The sequence below is a fragment of the Mus caroli genome, chromosome 4 (assembly GCF_900094665.2).
Source record: "Mus caroli chromosome 4, CAROLI_EIJ_v1.1, whole genome shotgun sequence".
Taxonomy (NCBI): domain Eukaryota; kingdom Metazoa; phylum Chordata; class Mammalia; order Rodentia; family Muridae; genus Mus; species Mus caroli.
The window spans coordinates 25,148,305-25,167,287 of record NC_034573.1 but is presented as its reverse complement, the minus strand read 5'-3'; positions in this window follow the sequence as shown (position 1 = coordinate 25,167,287).

Here is an 18,983-nt window from a genome sequence, read left to right as displayed (position 1 = left end):
TTTCTTTTCTGGTCCCGTCTATTTGAAGTTCTGTAGGCTTCTTGTATGTTCATGGGCATGTCTTTCTTTAGGTTTGGGAAGTTTTCTTCTATAATTTTTTGAAGATATTTCCTGGCCCTTTAAGTTGAAAATCTTCATTCTCATCTACTCCTATTATCGGTAGGTTTGGTCTTCTCATTGTGTCCTAGATTTCCTGGGTGTTTTGAGTTAGGATCTTTTTGTATTTTGCATTTTCTTGGATTGTTGTGCTGATGTTCTCTATGGAATCTTATACTCCTGAGATTCTCTCTTCCATCTCTTAGATTCTGTTGCTGATGCTCGCCTCTATGGTTCCAGATTTCTTTCCTAGGGTTTCTATCTCCACTGTTGCCTCACTTTGGGTTTTCTTTGTTGTATCTACTTCCCCTTTTAGGTCTAGTATGGTTTTGTTCATTTCCATCATCTGTTTAGATGTGTTTTCCTGTTTTTTGTTGAGGACTTGTAACTCTTTAGCAGTGTTCTCCTGTATTTCTTTAAGTGAGTTATTAAAGTCCTTCTTTATGTCCTCTACCATCATCATGAGTTATGCTTTTAAATATGGGTCTAGTTTTTTAGGGTGTGTTGGGGTGCCCAGGACTTTTTGGGGTGGGAGTGCTGAGTTCTGATGATGGTGAGTGGTCTTTGTTTCTGTTAGTAAGATTCTTTCATTTGCCTTTCACTGTCTGGTATCTCTGGAGCTAGTTGCTATATAGTTGTCTCTAGTTAGAGCTTGTTCCTCCCATGATTCTGTTAGCCTCTATCAGCAGACCTGGGAGACTAGCTTTCTCCTGAGTTTTGGTGGTCAGAGCACTTTCTGCAGGTAAGCGCTCCTCTTGCAGGCAAGGTGCACAGATATCTGGAGTTTGGACCTGCCTCCTGGCAGAAGATGAAGGCCTGAAATAGGGCCTGTACCAGAAGCTGTGTTGCTTCGGCCTGTCCAGGAAGCTGTTAGCATCTGTAGTCCACATTCTTACCTGTGCAGACTAGTCTCAGAGGGATGTGGGAACCAAGATGGCTCCCCCAGGTGCTCTGTTAAAGCCCTCCCAGGCAGGGTGGACACCTCTCCTCTGGCAGGGAAGGTGCTGGTTGTCTGGAGCTCAAAATGGGGTCTGCCTCAGAAGCTGTCCTCTAGCGACCTTGGGGGTGTCCACCAACTCTGTGCCCAAGGTGACCCAGTGCTGGTGGCGACTGGAAGGGACTTGTGACACTGGTCAGGCCAAGTTTCCTGCTTCCCTAATGCTGTCCCAGGTCCCACGTGAATGGATTGGAACAGAAGTTGTGTTCCACTCACCAGAGGTCCTAAGATAGTGTAGAGAGTCCTCTAGGGTCCTTGAGGGCGTCTTCTGACTCCATGCCCAGGTAACTCGGTGCTGGCGCCGCCAACTGGAAGGGACCCTTTTGTAACTTCTTATGAAAGTATTGAAAGCCAGGTGTTGTGGTGCACGCCTTTAATTCCAGCACTCTGGAGACAGAGGCAGGCAGATTTCTCAGTTCTAGGCCAGCCTGGTCTACAGAGTGAATTCCAGGACAGCCAGGGCTACACAGAGAAACCCGTGTCAAGAAAAAAAGAAAAGAAAAGAAAAGAAAAGAAAGAAAGAAAGGAAGGAAGGAAGAATAAAAAGATAAAAGGAAAGTATTGAGATCATTAATATCTAGAGTTATTACTAATAGTGTTTATTAACATTTGTTATAGTGATTTTTGTGTGGTTATTGTTTGGACTTCTTTTCGTTAACCATTCTGAAATTATCCTTACTTTTTCTTGGTTATAGTTAACTCTTTTCACAACAGATTGGAATTTTCCTTATACTGTTATTTATGACCTGTATTTTCATAAATCTGATTTTGTTGTGGAATCTGTTTTATATCTCCTTCTATAATGATCAATACTTTTCCTGGGTAGAGTAATCTCCTTAGGTATTTGTGATCCTTTAGAACCTGTAGAGCATCTTTCCAGAAGCTTCTGGATTACAAAGTCTCCATTAAAAGCTGTTCTAAGGGGCTTACTTTTATGAATGACCTGGTCTTTTTCTCTTGAAGCTTTTTTTTTTTCTTTTTAGTATAGAATATAGTTATTCAGGGCATGGGAGGGGAGTTAACAGAGTAGCAGAGGCATAGAAAGGCAGAGAGAAGGAAAGAATGAAGAAGTAGAGGCCGGTCATGGCCACTTAGAGAGAGGGAGGAAGGGAATGGACAGCAAGAGGGAGGCAAGAGTGTAAGAGAGTGAAATAATGAGTTGGGAGGGAACTCCAGCAACTACTCTGGTCCAGGATCAATACTGATCTGCCTCTGAGCAGTCTCATCAGGACTCTTGAAGCTTTTCTTTCTTTTTCTTTCCTTTCTAAATGAGATATTTTCTTTATTTGCATTTCAAATGTTATCCCCTTTCCTATTTTCCCTTCAAAAATCCCCTATTTCCTTTCCCCTCCCCCTGCTCCCCAACCTGCCCACTCCCTCTTCCTGTCCCTGGCATTGCCCTATACTTGGGCATGTAACCTTCACAGAACTTAGGGCCTCTCCTCCCACTGATGTCTGACTAGGCCATCCTCTGCTACATATACAGCTAGAGCCTTGAGTCCCACCATGTGTTTTCTTTGATTGGTGGTCCAGTCCCAGGGAGCTCTGGGTGTACTGGTTAGTTCATCTTGAAGCTTTTAATATCCTTTCTTTGTTATGAATATCTTGTGTTTTAGTTATTATGTGTCATGCAGAGTTACTTTTGTAATTCAGTCTATTTGATATTCTCAATGCCTCTTGCAATTTGTTAAGCATGCTCTTCTCTCCTCTAGATTTAGAAATTTTTCTTCTATAATGTTTTCAAAATATATTTAGTGCCCTGAAACTGAATTTTCCTTCTTTCTTTGTACATGTATTTGTATATTTCCATTTTTTCTTATTGTCCAGATTTTACTGATTTTTGTGCCTGGAGATTTTTATATTTAACGTTTTCTTTGATTGATTTCTTCTATCTTATCTTCATGATCTAAAGTTCAATTCTTTTTCACTTCACTCAGTCTGCTGATGAGTCTCTTTGCAAGCTATTTTTTATTTGATTTTCTAAGTTTTTTCATTTCTACTTTTATTTCTGTTGGTTTTTTTTCTGATTCTATCTTTTCCTAAGGTTATATATATATATATATGTATATATATATATATATATATATATACACATATATATATATATACACACACATATATACACACACACACATATATATATTATCCAAATATATATATATATATTATCCAAAATGACTATTATTATTTCTTTCAACTTCTTATTTGTGTTCTCCCTGTCTTCACTAAGGAATTCATCTATACCATAACTAAAGTATATATATATAAAAGTATATATATATATATATATATATATATATATATATATATAAAATCAAAAATGACTATTATTATTTCTTTCAACTTCTTATTTGTGTTCTCCCTGTATTCACTAAGGAATTCATCTATACCATAATTAAAGTCCTTGGACCCTGCTGGGGGTTGGTGGCAGACTACTTTAATCCCAGCATTTCAGGGGTCAGTAAGGTTAGCAAAAGCAGGATGTATGGTTCAAGGCCAGCCTAGTCTACAAAGACAATACAGAATAGTCAGGTCTATGTTACACAGATTGCCTCAAAAAACTAAAAATAAAAATAAAAGTAAAGGCTTTGAATATATTTATACTTGTTTGAAAAATTTGCCTTGTGTGTCAGTTGTCTCTGGGAATATTACAATAGAGAAGCTGTTTTGTGGAGGCTGTATTGGCTTGATTATTCACGTTTGTATTTGTGGAAGGAAACTGGGCATCTGAAGATTTCTATTTAGTTCATGGCATTTCTTGGTGAGGATAACTGGCCACACTATCATGGTATTGGTGCTCAGGTCTTTGTTTGCTCATATTCCAGTCTGCCAGGCTGTGGATCAGTGAATGATATTTATTTTCTTGTTGTGGAACCCTTCTGGGTTTTAGTGTCCTGGTTCTCAGTGGTTGGTGAACTGGCCTAATGTGGGACGAGGTAGATGGAAGAAATGTTTTTGAGATTGCTACTTGTAGTACTTGTTGAAACTCTAGCCCCAGACTCCACACGCTCTTAGGATTGCGTAGTAGAAAGGGTGAATACTTGAGAGCAGTAGGGTAGATAAACCATTTTTCCTGGAGCCTAACTGATAGCATAAATTACTTCCTTTAGTTTGATTAAAGGCTGCCTCAGGGTTGCTCCATTCAGTGGTTTGAAACGACTATTATTAGTAGTATATTTATACACTGCATTTTATTTTAGTATTTGAAATTGTTATTACTAGCAACCAAACAAAACTAGTTAACATTAAGAGATGGCTGGTCCACCTAGGTGAAGAAAGAAAAAAGTTTCTTGTTTGCTTTATCAAGTTGACTTAAGAGAAGAAGAGAATATATTTCTTGAATGTATATGAAATGTTCAGCAAATCACCACGGAATATGGTTGCTGTTTACAGCAATTTCATACATAATCATCAGTTTTGTATTTTAGCCTGCCTGCAATGCACACAATACACAAGGTGCTTTGTTTCATAGCATGAAATTTGAATGAATACCCTCAATCTATAAGCATTTCCTACTCTGTTCAGGACACCAGTTGCCAGAGGCAAACTGCTTTTTATTGTGAGACCATTTCTAGTTTATTGTATTTTTTTCATGCCAAATTGTCTTGGTTTCAGATATTTTTGCAGATATGCTACAGTTCTAAGTGATTGGTAAGTTAGCAACACAGAGTCAGAATGGAGAAAAAAAATAAAAACCATAAACAGCAACCTGGTCACCCAAGTGAACCTGCAGCTGTTACAGACAGACAAATAAGGGAGTACAAACAGTGTCTCAGTCCTGGGCAGTGTGCTCCTCCCAGGTGAGGCAAGAGGAACAAACAGGCTTTTTGGAAAGAACAAGTGTTGTTTCCATTGATGTTCATAATAAATCATCATTCAAAAGATTCTGTCAATAACATACTGCCCCAATCGCCTTGTGCCTGCAGCACTGTGCTCATGCTATTGCAACTAGATGAGCTATCAAAGCCTCATGCAGTCAAAGAGAGCAGTTTAAAGAGGTACAATAGCAGGCGATTTGCAAACAGTCCAAACCTTTAGCTTCTTCCCCCTTCCAAAAGTGTGCAGTGAATTTACATTAACACCTGCCACTGGAGATAAAAGAATGCATTTTGTATTGCAAGAGGAATACCAAATCCTCTTATAAGGGAATCATATTCCTAAATTTTGTGAAATTATGCTGAGCTAGACATAGCATGTTACATGTAGTATATGAGGTTAAATTTAGATTTTTCAAAGATAAAATTGGCACTATATAATTGAACACATAGATATCAAAACTATGCCTATCTCTGACTATTTGGTATACATGCACCAGATTAAATTCACTATGCAGGTGATTTTTATTGTTGGGCATAATATATATCTATATGCTTTTTACTACCTACTCATTCAGATAACTATGGCATCTCACATTTTCATGCTGTTAAATTCAATTTATTGTGGAACATAAGGGCAATTAAGGGAGAGAAGATGACATTATATTACGTGGAATGCAACTACAGGAAAAGAAGGCATACATTGCTAGTAATGCATTATATTCAAACATATTTTTTACTATTTTCCCGTAGTGAGGTGACAGGTACTATTGCTAAGAACTCACTATGTGTCAAATAATCTAAAGTAGTTACTCTAGGATAGTATCTTCAAATAAATCATTAATTGAATCTTGCAATCAATACAGGCAGGACAAAATAAAAGCTGTAAAGGTCAGAATAATGTTACATATTACAAAAAGTTGCAATTATTAATTAAACTCTGCAGATAACTAAATACTATATATATAACAGACATAATTTCCTTTACATTTTTGGAATGCTTCATTGATTGTTATGTATTAAATTACTGGAAATCTAGTGGTTAAAAGAAGGCACAATTATTAGTTCAATTTTTCTTTAGGTCTGAAGTCTGAGAATGCCTTAACCGTGTCCTTGGAATCAACTCTTTCACACCAGTAATGATGAGCTGTGACTCGAGTTCTTCAACTGAACGTTTGACTAGGGAGGTATCCATTTCCAAGCTCATGTTATTGTTGGCAGAATTTCAGTCTCTACAGTGTTACTGTACTGAAGGCATTGATCCCTAAAACAGAAAAAGACTATACTATTAGTTGACTCTTAGAGCTCCCCAACATGGACAATTTTATTAAATCCAACAAGGAAGAGAGACTGAGAGCAAGTTAGATTTCAGTATTTTCTCTAGTGTAATCACAGATCACATTGAGAAGGGAAGGAATTTCCCAAGATTGCAAGTCTGGTTAATACAACATAAGCCTGATAATAACTAGGAAATATTTGAGTCTATTCAATGCTAATGATATTGATATGATGCTCAGTCAGGGGCTGTGTTCACAAGTGAACTTTTATACGTTATGTTCCAGAAAAATCTCCACTATTATTGTGAAGAGTTACCCAATAATAGGATTGAAAGCACAGAGGAGCCAGATGTATGGAGCTTCCCCAAGAGTCCCAGCATCATGGCCATAGATTCTTTCTCTCTCTCTCCTCTCTCTCTCTCCTCTCTCTCTCTCTCTCTCTCTCTCTCTCTCTCTCTCTCTCTCTCCCTCCCTCCCTCCCTCCCCCTCTCTCCTTGTCTCTCTTGCTCTGTTTCACTCTATCTCTCTGTCTCTCCCTCTCTGTATTTATGTTTCTTTGTATTTTTCATTCATAGATAGCTACCAATCCTACCTCTTACCTCCCAAATCACTTATGTCTTTACATGTACTTCTTAGAATTACAGAACTAATATATAACTCTAGTTCAAAAATTAGTTTTATAAAGATATTAGCTACCAAATATATGGTAGATCCACACTAGATACTATTAAAAATAACAAAATTCACTCTACTAAACTCTAGTTACTAGAGAGGGTAAGAACAAAATGAAGGGACCACACTTTTTCTGTTTCTCATGATAGAGAGGATAATGGCTTCCCTTTGACTTGTCCATCTGGATATAACTTGATCATCGATTTCCCAGTGTTCAGATTACTTTGGCCATGTTACCAATGAAAACTAATTAAGAAAAGAATGTACACTGATAACCATTTCTATGATAATAAATTTGGGGCTATTTATGTTCTCTAGTAGAATGAGAGGGGAGTCATCAGAGAGCCTCATGTGGTAATGTTGTCTTTATTCCCTCTTGTTTCCTCTCTCTAGATGAAAGTGATCTTGGGAGGTGCTGACACAAATAAAATTAGAAGTGAAGTTAAGTGAAAATGGGGCTCTATAATGCAGTTCTCATGAATTTGTCATCCAGGATGACACTTGCTGGTGAGACTTCATAGTGATGCAGCTATTTTAGGCTCACCAATGCATCTGTATTTTATCCTTTGGCCTAAATCTGTAAAACAAAAGAGTCTAATAAAATCAGTGGTTCATTAAGCTGGATGTTGGCAGAATTGTTGCTCTTGTCTGTAACTGTTACCTTAACTGAGACATATAGACCTTTGCTTACATCTTTTCTACAGAGTTCATGTAACAAATTGGTACCCATTGTGGGGCAAAAGACCAACACAGATAGAGATTGACCTTAGCCTGCATGCAAGAAGCTTCTTATGCAGCAGAAAGTGACCATTACATAAATCGTTAACTAGTCAAAATGCCAAGACCAACTGATTGCAGGATTTACAGCCCCAACTGACATACTTACAGCCAACTCTTCCATGTAAGACTCGAGAACATTTCAGAAGATGGAGCAAGAAAAAAAGTGTAATAGCCAGAGGATAAGGAAAACTGTTCTGAGGTTTTGTCTTCTCTCTATGACAAGTAAGTCATACATATGAAACTACTTGAGTATGAGAACATTCTGAAGTTTATTGAAGAAATAAAACATTACAATTACTGAGGATAATAAATAGAAGATAAGATAGTGTCAATACTGTTTTGTGGATGCTACTAATAACAAGACATATTACTAAGGCTAAGTTGGCTGACCGGAAGGAACTTCCTTGGGTAACAAAGGCATTAATAGAAAAGAGACAAAGTTTGGAGCTGAGATGAAAGGATGGACCATCTAGAGACTGCCATACCCAGGGATCCATCCCATATTCAGCCTCCAAATGCTGACACCATTGCATACACCAGCAAGATTTTGCTGAAAGAACACAGATATAGCTGTCTCTTGTGAGACTATGCCAGGGCCTAGCAAACACAGAAGTGGATGCTCACAGTCAGCTAGTGGATGGATCACAGGGCCCCTAATGGAGGAGCTAGAGAAAGTACCCAAGGAGCTGGAGGGATCTGCAACCCTATAGGTGGAACAATAATATGAACTAACCAGTACCCCCCTCAGAGCTCATGTCTCTAGCTGCATATTTATCAGAAGATGGCCTAGTTGGCCATCAGTGGAAAGAGAGGCCCATTGGCCTTGCAAACGTTATATGCCTCATTACAGGGGAACGCCAGTGCCAAAAATTGGGAGTGGGTATGTAGGGGAGTGGGGGAGATGGTATGGGGGACTTTTGAGATGGCATTGGAATTGTAAATGAAATAAATACCTAATTTAAAAAGTTAAAAATAAATAAAAATGTTTTTAAAAGACACTAAAAATATTCTAAGTTAGCCTCGAATTTGGTAAGTTGAATAAAAAAAATGACATAGAGATACTTTGCCATTTCATAGAGTTGATAAGTTGCTTAAAAGAAAAAATAAAATGAGATCTGTATTTAACAGCTCATATTGAGATATAAAGTGTATAGGAACCTATGGAGAGTTGGATAGACAAGAGGGAAGAAATATGGTAAAAGGATAGAAGTGAGTAATACAGCATGCAGAAAGGAGCTGTAATAGTAGCCTGGTTCACAGAACTGTGACTGCTGCTCTGAATTGCTTGGGTTAAGAATGGCTTTCTGAATAATTATTTAAGTTGTTTGCCTCTTTTTTTTATTAGATATTTTCTTCATTTACATTTCAAATGCTATCCCCTTTCCTAGTTTCTTTTCCAATAGTCCCCTATATTTCCAGTGATTCTCATTTTGGGTTGGTATATTTCTAAGAAATGAAAAAATTCTGAAGATTGTATATTCAATAGACTGTGATTTTTATGTCATCCATAATACATAGTACTAAATATTATACATATTATACAGTTGAATATTAAAAGACAAATGTGATAATTATTTCTTATGTGCAAAATTGGATTTATATGTTTTTCAGAAAGTATTTTCCCAAGATGATTTTACACTAAATAAAGGAAGTATAGAACCTGAAAAAAAAGAAAGAAAGAAAAAAAAAGAATGGCTTTCTGCATGAAGTGAAAGAAACATACCTGTTTGGTTTACCAGACTAAGGTACATGAACTATGAATGAGTTCCCTGGAAAGACATCATCATTATGATGCTGATGGGGGCTTGGGTAGACAAAATGGCTTAGAGGAGGGTGCCAATCAGGTCTGTAAAATGTTAAAGCAAACAAGATAGAATAAGTAAAGATTGGGATAAGGCTAAGTCACTTAAAGGTAAATGTGGGAATTCATGCATTGAGCAGAAATATCCAAAGGAAAAAAAAGTAATGGAAAGGAAAAAGCTGTGCTTTGTGAACCTTTGGAAAGGCTTGTAAAGCATGACTAATAAATCTCCAACGTGAAAGGGAATAAAACACAGGGAGGTATAGTAGGAGATCATTGTACTCCTGCTATGGAGTACAGAGCTATTGTGAGCTAAGACTGCCCTAGTCACTCTTCCAAAAGGTGAGTGAGGCTGCTCTAAATAAGGAGTTATAGATGAAGATTGTAATCCCCATGTTGAATCATAGATTTATTTGTTCCCTATTAATATGCAGAAGACTTGGCATCCAGTTGATACTGGAGCCAAGTGTAACTTAGGAACCCCCCAAAATACAGGAAAAATAGGCCAATGTGGAGAGGTATGAGATACAGTGGGGCAAGTTCAGCAGATTAACCACATTTTGGAGGTACCAATTATCATTCATAAGAGTGTATATTTCTTCCAAGCAAGAAAATATTATGTGGATGGATATTCTATAGGACAAATACTGAATACCACCATTGGAGAGTTTTACCTCAGGTTATGAACTGTGAAAGCAATCAGTCATATGTGGTTGTCTGAGGTTGCCACCTGTGGTTTTCTTTCCCAATGGATCAGTGAATATCAAGTGAATATCAAACAGTGTAATTTGCCTGGGGTGGTAATGATTAAATCACAGAAACAATAAAGAAGAAGAAGAAGAAGAAGAAGAAGAAGAAGAAGAAGAAGAAGAAGAAGAAGAAGAAGAAGAAGAAGAAGAAGAAGAAGAAAAGGTAGGCAGTATTGATCCAGTCACAAATGTCATGTAGGCTGCATTTCCAAGCCACAGAGACTCACCCTGTAATCACACCAAGAGCCAAGCCATATAAGGTGCCAGAAGGCCATACCTTTCTTTTGCACAGTAGGTACATGAAGAGACACCAGGTAAGAACGAGTTATTACACCAGATGACTGAAGAGAGGAGAAGGGAAGCATCGGTGCTAGGGTGACTCAAGGGCAGTATGGGTGATAGTGACTTGTGAGATATGACCTGTGGAAACCTGTAATGACAATTGGCTATACTTAGAGGTGGGACTCTGAGACTTAGTTGAAAAAAAGAAGTAGCTAATGGTAGGGATAGCAGATGTGGAAGGGAATGTAAAATAAAATTTACTTGGAATCAGAGTCACCTAGAGCTTTCTATGTGAAAGCTCTTAGCTTATACAGTCATTACAGAAATACAGTCATACAGAAATGGCCATAAGTATCTGCATCTGTCTCAAGCTGAAGCTGACATCCTCACCAAAGTACATAACATTTGCCCTCAGGTGTCAATAGAGGCTGTCTATTGGGTTTATATAAATTCTGGCCATAGGAAAGTCCAAACGGGAAGGAAAATTGTTAAAGGCCCTGGCATTTCTGTAAAATACTATGATATCTTATATGCTGTTCAGGCATGTAAGGCCATGACCTTAACTCATAAATGCTCTATTAGCTAATTTTCTTTTGCTGTGAATAAGTACCTGACAAAGACAACTTAACCAAGGAAGAGTTTATTTTGGCATAAAGTTACATTTCATAATAGCAGGGAAGGCATGCCAGCCGGAGCTCAGAGCAGCTGGTCTCACTGCATATGCAGGTGTGAAGCAGAGAGTGAGGAATAAATATAGATATATGTGCTCAGTTTCCTTTGCCATTTTCATTTAACCCTGTACCTAATCCATGTAATGGTGCCATCCATATTACAGGTGGTTGTCTCTGCATTTAATTTCCAAATCTACTCAGTCCTTCACAGACATATCCAGAGGGTTGTCTCCTTTGTCATTTTGAATCCTATGAGGTTGACACTATATGAAATATCACACATGCTATGATGGAATTAAAATGTAAGCCAATATGCCCCATGCATAACTTCAAAGAGGTTATGTAGTCAGTTTCTGTCAATGAATGGCAAAATAAAATCCCCTTTCTTATATGAAAACTGCTATAGTCTTCTAGCAATCATTTCTAGGCAGGTTAGCTCCAAAGAAAAGTAACATCATCCAAAATCTCATTAGCCCAGTGTCTCATCTAATAAACACTGATTGGTGTTCTGACCTGGGCTGAGGAAAACTGAGTGCAGCCATGCTTCTATCTGCCCAGGAATGTTACTGCTTCTAGATTAATTGCAAAGAAGAATGGTTTTATTTTATTTTTATTTTAATCATTGTATTTATTTACATCCCAAATATTGTCCTCCTCTCAGGCTAGTTGACACTGTTGGTCTTCCTATGGGGTTGTCATCCCCTTCACCTCCTTCAGTCCTTCCCCTAATTCCTCCATAGGGGTCCCTGACCTCAGTCCAATGGTTGGCCATAAGTATCTGCAGCTGTCTCAATTAGCTACGAGTAAAGCCTCTCAGAGGTAGTCATGGTAGGCTCAAGCATGAAAGCACATCACCAGTAAAAGTATCAGGGTTTGGTGCCTGCCCACAGGATAAATCACTGGATAGCCTTTCCTTCAGTCTCTGTTTATTTTTGTTCCTTCATTTCTATTAGACAGGAATAATTCTGGGTCAAAAAACTTGAAGGTAGATTGATGTCCCTATCCCTCTGGTGGAAGATCTGTCAAACTACTGGAGGTGGTCTCTAGGTTCCATCTCCTTATTATTGACCAATTTAGCTAAAGTCATTCCCCAATGAGTCCTGGGAGACTGTCACATACCAGGACTCTGGGACTTTTTTAGAGCTTGCCCCCCCTCCCCATACACACACGTATTTCCATTCATTCTCCTGGCCAGTGGATTCCAATGTTTCTACAAACCATAAGGGCTGTGGGTATTACTGCTAGTCAGAAGTTAAAACTAGATGCTACAGCCCCTATTTCTGAGGACACGGTCTGCCTTGGTAGTAGAAAGTGTGAAAATTAAGCTTGAGCAGAGATGAATGTTATTTCTCTGTTGGCCAACTATGTAGTATTGAAAGGTGCTATGCAGGCTATTGCGGAAAATCTATTACTTGTATTATTATTATACTTGGTTGTTTACTCTTGGATTTTTGCATTGTCCCAGTTGGTGAAATGGTAAGCTGTTTTACATAAAACCCCTTTTTTATTATTTGATGTAAGGTTCATGTTACAGGAGGGGAGTTCACATTTCATGCAGTAAGCCCAGAAGAAACCAATGGTTGTGGAGGTCATTCAGGTCCATGTTATGGTAATGAAAAGATTAGTTCTCCCTGGGAAGACAGGAAGGGCTATAGGACCCTCTCTTGGGATTCTAACTATTATTCTTTTTTATGTTCCTCTCGTCTTCTGCTGGAGTATATAGGAAGTGAAGCATGTTGGAGTGTGGCTTTCTAGTGTGACAATGATTTTAGGGTTACTCATGTTCCTGTAAGTTCCCCTTCAGTCTTGTTCTGAGTCTAGGAAACCCTCATCCCACTGAGCTGAATTTTGCTGCATCATTTAGTTTTGTCACTGATGATCTCTCTAGAATAAACAGATCTTAGATCATGTCTTTGCTTTTATTTTATTTTGCATTCTGAATACATATAAAGGATTTCAGATACATTCAAATAACTCTATGAGCATTTTTAGCTCCTACTGGTTTTCAAATGTATTTCCATGCCATTCTTCTAAATTAATATCATTATTATATTTTAGTATTTTGCATAATCTACTGGCAGCAATGATCAATTAAGACAGAGAAGAGATTCAAGGCTGAAAAAAAAAAGCCTCAGTGTCTTATTTCAGAATAAGTAAATAAATCATGCCTGAATTTGAGATCTTGGAGTTGTGCTCATCAGAATTGAGTTCTCTCTTGCACAGGCAGGAATGCTAATGCAGACTGATGGCTTAGATGACTAAGTGCCAAACCTTGTATGTTGCTGCAAGGCTGTTTGTGGAGTGTCAGAGCCGCTGCCCTTCCACATGCCTGTGGTTATAATACAACATAGGCAGAAGTGTGTCACTAGCAGCAGGGAGGACATGGCTAAATGCCTGTCAGCTACTCTACCATGCCCCATTTCCTAAGGTTCTAAATACAGTTTTGTACTTAATGCTTAATTTCATGGCGTTTGTTTCCCAATTTGTTGTATTTTAACGTTGCTCATGGTAGCATCTCACAAAAAGAATCTATAAAATTATATTGTGTCTACTCTATTTTGTTATAGATGTGTGATGGCACTTCACTTTGTTATGGGTATAGGTGTAGAAAAATAAAAATTGGTGGATGGTTCTGCCATTTTACAAAAATGTTGGTTTTTATTAGATAAAAATCTAAATTTCATATTTTTAAAGTCAGGGGCCTAGAAATAAAACGTTTGTATATATTTTTCCAAAATAAAATTTTAGGATCAAAATATAGCAAGTTATCCTATGAATATTACATATGCATACATATATCTGCTTTATGTAGCCGTGGGTGTCACCCACTCCCCATCTGGAACTCAGGTTTGTTTTAATCATGGTAAAGAAGAGAGAACTGGAGAGGATTGGAAAGAGTTGGCAGCATCTGGCTCTGTAACTTTACACTGCCCACTCCAATCAATAGAGGTCTCACTCCAAGCTCTCTTAATCTATCCTATCCAGTGCAGTTCTTTCTAATTAGCAATACATTCTGCAAATAAGTGGTGATAACAGAAGGGAAGCAAGGACTTTCAATGAGACAGTATAAGGAAGACATTTGAGAATCCATAAATATATATAATGCGTGCATACACACACACACACACATTATATAATAATATTTTCCTGAAAATGCAACCATATTCCTTTTATAGTTTCTGTTAGAGGTGGCCATAAAATCCAGAGGGGGACTATGATTAGAGTATGGCTGGAGATGTTGGCTGTTTTTTAAGAAAATGTGATTGACATGTCTGAACAGCAATACAAAGACCAGAGTTATGCATAAGGGCAAGTAAAGAGAAGAAAGAGATAGATATAAAGGGAAAGTACATTGCTAGCTTGTCACATCACGGTTGAACTCAGAGTTGTGATACAGAGGACCAGGCAGTGAATCAGCATACACATAGCATTATATTAGAACGAACTAACTAGGAGGAAGTAGTCAGTCTTCTGGAAAAAAGAAAAAAACATTTAAAATATAAAGTTAAATACATAAAATCATTCGGTTAGGGACCATAAAAAAAAAAAAGAGTGCAAAGGTGGAGGAACATTTTTGCTCTGTTTATTCTTTAATTTTTATCAACTTGTTACAAATATTCCTCATTTTTATTTATTTGTTCTGTACTTATTTACTGTATCTTAACAAAGACAATGACTACATGATTTGTGATTTGTGTTTCCCCTTGTTTGATTCTTCAAACCAGTTTCTAAGCTGTGCCTTCTTCAACCTTGAATTTTGCATTATCCATGTGAATTGCCTCGAGGCTAAGAAACCCTTGAAAAGTGGACCAAAGAGAGCTAGCTTGCCATCATCTGTGTGGAGGATCAAAGGCAGAAGGGGATCCCCCTTTCCTTTCATCACTTACACAATTCAGTAGCTGACAAAGGAACTTAGCCTCTTGGCCTCAGGATCACTGCACTGGACAGCAATGCTGGGAACTAAGAGGAGAAGCAGATGGACAGGGAGCACTCTCCTTTAATCCTGGCACTTGGATGCTTGGAGTAGGATTTCCAAGAGTTCAAGGCCACTATGGCAATGCAGCAGGAAGCTGTCTCAATAATTCAAAATAAATAGATAAGTAATAGTAATAAACAAATCGGAAAGGTAGCTCTCTAGCTTGACTATATTTATATTTAGCTGCATGTATACATTAGTATGTTCATCAATGAAATAGTAAAGTAGTCCCTAAGACTAGCATTTATTATGGCACTGCACAGTTATGCTATACTGTTCCATTTCTGTAAGGTTAAAACTGTTTTGGAAGGAATATCAAGAGGTGGAGCTGAAAGATAAGGGGCTCTCAGACTCGGGTGACTCATGACTCTACTCATCTTCTGTCATCCTGATAGTTGCTCGTGAGGTTCTGGGCAAGTTCCTTATCCCAAGGTATACAGAGTCTTCTTTGTGAAAAAGGAAAGTCAAATAAATTATAGTGCTCCTGAACTATTAGGTCTGGGAAACAGGAAAGTGAATGTGTAAGATACACCAAGTGGAAGTGTTGGGCAGAAATAACAGATTGTGTTACCTGGCACAACATGCCCCTTTGGCTTATTTTTAAGAATTTGTTCCTTCAGGTGTTAGACTTTTAAAATGTTTGTTCAAGGAATCTTAGCTTCTAGGAATGAAAAAAAAAAAAGATGGAAAATTGTGGTAATCCTTAAGGAAGTCATGTTTTCATGTTTCTAGTTTCACACACAAAAGGGAGAATTGGGTAGTAACAAGAGAGAATCTATAGATAGGAAGTTGGGGAAGACGGAAAGGAATCCTGTGTGGGAAATGAGCCGTGTTAGTCCTGTTGTGTCAATGCTTAGAAACCAACATTTAGGTCACAGGCCTCCTGGGCAGAAACTTGTCTGATTCTGTATTTGATAAGGTGCTGGCATTCAGTTAGTGTGCTTGACTATAGACCATAAAACTGTCCATTTACCTATAGATGAACACATTGGGTACAATGATAACATTTTCCATTTTTACTAACTCTGTAAAAGTTATGTGTTGATGTCCTTCTGAAAGTGCTGAGACACTTCGTTCATGCCCTTTAATTCCTTAAAGGGTTAAACATCTTATTCTCCTTCTAACAATAAACTTTTACTTCCCCAGAGAGACACTAGAGAACAGGTATTAGGGAGCAAAAAATATCTCTATGAAATTGTTTGAAAATGTCCCCAAGTCTTTGGAGTCTGAAATACAAAGCTGGATTCATTCAGGGATAACATAACTACCCAACCACTTCAAAGCTGAATGGATGCCACAACAATGGGTATTAACTACTCCAATCAAAGGTGGCTTCACGGAGCCTGCACATACTGTTTTGGTTTCCTTGCAAATCATCTGAACGATACAATTGCTAGTCACATTCATTTAGACAATCTATTCCCAGAGAGTCAGTAGAGCAAATGCCAGCAAACACATTGTTGTTAGCATCCTTCTTTGAAAGCCATAAAAAGCAAGCAAGTTGCAATTAAGACAACAATTAATATACCTCAGCACACGTGTGCACTAGATTCCATCAGGTAGAAATTACTTCAGGGCGGAGGCTGTCCTGGCTTCCCGAGGATGAATCTGTACAATACTTAGAAGGGTAATTCAGAAAAGAATCATGGTATTACAGTTTAGGAAACCGTTAAATATAATAAATGAAATAGAATGGCAGATTGGAGAGGAAGCTGACAAAATTCCCTTCAGAAAATGAGGGCGAGTGTTTGAAGGTGGGAAGAACATAAGACAGAAGTCCTACAGACTAGGAAGAGCCTTCCCTTTAAAAAGTGGACCCTCGAGTCATTCACAGTGAGGGTGAAGGGACAGGATCTCCCACGAGGAATACAGTGGGAGCTGCTTCACAAGATTTTTCAGAACGACATTCCTGAACTAATTCTAAGAAAAAAGGAAAGTACTAACATTTTATAAGTTATCTTGGATTTGGTGGTGGAGGTGGTTAAGTCTCATATCTTGTAAGTTAGTTTAACATTCCTGAAGAAACCTATGGAAAAGCCAGGTACTGGTTAGGACCATAATCAGACCTTGTAGCTAACTTTGAGAAGTAATTTGTCACTAAGTTCCAGGCCATACACAGGTGGAAGTGACTTATGTTTCTGGAGGATTCCAGTTCTGTCACTTGCTGAGGGAGAGCTGAAATGCTTTCCCAAGAACAGAGGATCAGGAAATTGAACAGAAATATGTAGCAGTGGGGGATGGGGAATTAGGGGTAGACATAAAAACGTCCCAGATGCCAGAGAAGCAAGATTTTCACAGGATCCAATGGAGATGACATTGACGCAAATACCACTCAAGGGGGGATAGAACCTGTAGAGACCATCTCCAATAGATAGACATGGCTCTGCCTCCCAGTTCACGGATGGGGCCACCCCCAACCCATCTAAAAAATTTTAACCAAGAATTGATACTATCTAAAGGATATGCAGAAACAGAAAATGGAGCAGAGACTGAAGGAAAGGCCATCCAGAGATAGCCCCACCTAGGGATCCATTCTATCCATAGACAGCAAATTCTGACACTATCATTGATGCCAAGAAGCACTTGTTGAGGAGCCTGGTATAGCTGTGCCCTGATAAGCTCTGCCTTCACCTGACCAATACAGATGCAGATTCTCACAGGCAACCATCAGACTGAGCTCTGGTACCCCAATGGAAGAGATAAAGGGAAAGACTGGAGCAACTATAGGGGATTGCAACCCCCTAGGAAGAACAGCAATATCAACTAACCTGACCACTCTGAGCTTCCAGGGACTAAACCACCAACCAAAGTGTACACCTGGAAAGATCCATGGCTCCAGCAACATATGCAGTAGAGGACTGCCTTATCTGGCATCAATGGGAGGGGAGGACCTTAGTCTGAAGAATACTTGATACCCCAGTTTAAGGGGATGTTAGAAGGGTGAGGCAGGGATGTGGGTGTAGGTGTGGGAGCAGCCTCACAGATGCAAACTGGAGGCAGGATGGGATGATGGGTTTCCAGAGGTGAAAGCAGGAAGGGGGACAACATTTGAAATGTAAATAAATAAAATAACAAAAAAGCATACAGAATCAAATCGATGTTATAAAGTACCATTTTGATTCCACAGTTTAAAAGCTACCTAATAATCTAGCTCTCTTGCTCCCATCACCAAAGTTGATGGCTCCCTTCATACTGAAGATTTTTGACTTATTATGTCTATGTTTTCCTTCTATGTCCTGGGCCAAATGTTGATCTCTAGAGACACACAAATATTGTATAAAGCAAAACATTTAAATATGGTGTGCTTTAGGAAATCTCCACTAACATGGTAGAATTTCCAGAAAGTAATCCATCTGTAGCTGTTGACAACTAGTATTATAATATTTCTTAGTACATATAAAGTATGTTTCTAGTGCGTATTAAGGAATATAGTTACAACAACTCTACTCAGCAGAGAGTCAGAGTGTAGTGGGAAGGATGTAGTATTTCATCACTTTACACAACTGACTATTGTTATTGAATACCCTGTGATGTGTCTTCATATGTCTTTCCTGTTACCTTAATACAACTTTTTTTTAACATTTAAATGGTTGACTTTCATGTAATCTCATTACAAATGATTTTAGACAATATTGAAACCAGACTCTGCTGATGCCACACATGGTTTTCTCTTGTTTCTCCTCCTGGAAGAATCTTCCCTGGTTGCCCTTGTGGACCTGTGTTGAGCTCCTTGTCTTAAGGCTATTTTCAACATAAGACAAGTGTCACTTAGAACTTCCCTTGCAAAATTCAAGTGGATCATTATGGGCTCTGTTACTTCAGGACTTCTCTCTGGTGAAATAGATTATATTTAAATAACTGTCCTCC